Source organism: Nansenia antarctica (assembly GCF_963989245.1).
Source record: "Nansenia antarctica genome assembly, chromosome: 1".
Lineage (NCBI taxonomy): Eukaryota > Metazoa > Chordata > Actinopteri > Argentiniformes > Microstomatidae > Nansenia > Nansenia antarctica.
Window position 1 is genome coordinate 101,423,683 of NC_137674.1, and position 2,667 is coordinate 101,426,349.

Genomic DNA, 2,667 nt, shown 5'->3' on the forward strand with positions numbered 1-2,667 from the left:
TCTCCCCCTCTCTCTCCCCTTCCCTCCCTCTCTTCTCTCTCTCTCCCTCTCGTCTCTCTCTCTCCCTCTCTTCTCTCTCGCTCCTTCTCACGCTCTCTCTCTCCCCTTCCCTCCCTCTCTTCTCTCTCTCTCCCTCTCTTCTCTCCCTCCCTCTCTTCACTCTCTCTCCCTCTCTTCTCTCTCTCCCTCTCTTCTCTCTCGCTCCTTCTCATGCTCTCTCTCTCCCCTTCCCTCCCTCTCTTCTCTCTCTCCCTCTCTTCTCTCTCCCTCCCTCTCTTCTCTCTCCCTCAGGTATGTGAACTGTGCCCGTACAGAGCAGGAGCAGAACTTGGTGGCGTTCCAGTATAGGGGAACCATCATGTACCGCTGCTGTCAGCCCGTGGCTGCTGGGGAGGAGCTGCTGGTCTGGTATGGAGAAGAGTACGCCAGAGAGCTGGGGATCTCCTTCGACCTCCTGTGGGACGTGAAGAGCTCCTCCAAACGTACCTCTCTCCATGCCTCTATAATAAACTTCTCTATCACTATGATGCTATATAATGTGTCTGGTTTCAACATGGTTGATTACTCTTTTTTACTTTGAGATGATAAACTGATGTTTCTCTGAGACGGCATGTTATGATCTGATCTCCATGTTATCTCTCTCTCTCTCTCTCTCTCTCTTTCTCTCTCTCTTTCTCTCTTTTTCTTTCTCTCTCTCTCTGTCTCTCTCTCTCTCTCTCAGAGGTGAGCGGGGAGTCCCAGGTGTTCTCCTGCTCTCTGTGTCCGTTCTCCTACACCTCCCAGACGTTCCTCCACAAGCATGTGAAGAGATGCCACCATGAGGAGTACGTCAGACTGCCGAGGACAGGAGAAATCAGACCAGAGACGTCTTCCAGAGGCCCACAACCGTCCCCCACCACCTCAGACACCCCCCTCCCTCCTTCCAGAGACCCACAACCGTCCCCCACCACCTCAGACACCCCCCTGCCCCCCAACCGCAAACAGAGACACACAGACAAACCTGGACCTCACCACTGTGATCTGTGTGGGAGGGGCTTCACTACAAAGAGTCATCTCATCAGACACCAGCGCATTCACACTGGAGAGAAGCCTTTTCTCTGCTCCCAGTGTGGGCAGAGCTTCAGCCGGTCACACCACCTGTCTCAACACCAGCGCACTCACACCGGAGAGAAGCCTTTTCTCTGCTCCCAGTGTGGGAGGAGCTTCAGCCGGTCACACAACCTGTCTCTACACCAGCGCACTCACACTGGAGAGAAGCCTCTTCTCTGCTCCCAGTGTGGGAGGAGCTTCAGTGACCCAAGTGCTCTAAAGACACACAAGCGCACTCACACTGGAGAGAAGCCTTTTCTCTGCTCCCAGTGTGGTAAGAGCTTCAGCCGGTCATACTCCCTGTCTCTACACCAGCGCACTCACACTGGAGAGAAGCCTTTTCTCTGCTCCCAGTGTGGGAGGAGCTTCAGTGACCCAAGTGCTCTAAAGAGACACCAGCGCACTCACACTGGAGAGAAGCCTTTTCACTGCTCCCAGTGTGGGAGGAGCTTCAGCCAGTCACAAACTCTAAAGAAACACAAGTGTCCTAAAAAGAGGGAAGGGCCGGAACTTTAGATTTTACTTAAAGTTGTTAAAGAAGTAAAATTTGTTTAAGATGTTAAAGTTGTTGAAGATGTTAAAGTTGTTTAAGATGTTAAAGATGTTAAAGTTGTTTAAGATGTTTAAGATGTTAAAGTTGTTCAAGTTGTTAAAGTTGTTTAAGATGTTAAAGTTGTTAGAGTTTAAGATGTTAAAGTTGTATTTATACTTTCTACCTTTTTGTACATAATATAGTGATATGATTGGAACATATATGTTTTTTAAAAATATTGGTCATTAATTATGTTAATTTATCGAACAGATGATATTTAATGAATATGTTTGTTAGAAAAATGAAATAGTGTACATAATACAGCTGAATATCCACCCCTTCATCTGTCAGTGGATCACTGACTTCCTCACCAACAGAAGGCAGGATGTCAGGATGGGCCCTCACCTGTCTCAGCCCCGCACAGTTAACACCGGTGCTCCTCAGGGCTGTGTGCTCTCCCCCCTGCTCTACTCCCTGTACACCAACGACTGTACCTCTGTCCCCGTGTTGCCCCCCAGCGATGCCTACAGAGACTTCGCTAATAGGAAAGGATGGCCCAGTTTAGTGCTTCAAGGAGTCGTGGACGATAAATACTGGTAAGTTCTACAAAGATTACATGTCAAATCAAATTCATATCACCCCCCATCATGACACTTTTGGCTTTTGAAAAGAGAACTAATATCAGACACTTTGGATTACAATACAATTTATCGATGTATTCAACTCCGCCTTGTGTAAATCCGATAAGGTAGTAGTATAGAGCCCCCCGGAGACTGTGGATGAAGGTACGAAGCCATGTTTGAGATCTCTCCACAGATTTTAAATAATATTCAAGTCTTTTTTAAAGCAAGATTCATTTTTATTTGTAACCTTTTACAGCTAGATATTTGATTTTTTGATTTTTACAGTTTCAAAATAATAAAACAAAGAAAGGCCACTCTGACAAGCCGACCAAGCCTATTCTTATTGGCCAATAGAACAGAGTCAGCATTTTGGTGCACACATTAAAATAATTCAGAATTCAATAACTCATAAAATAGAAATGG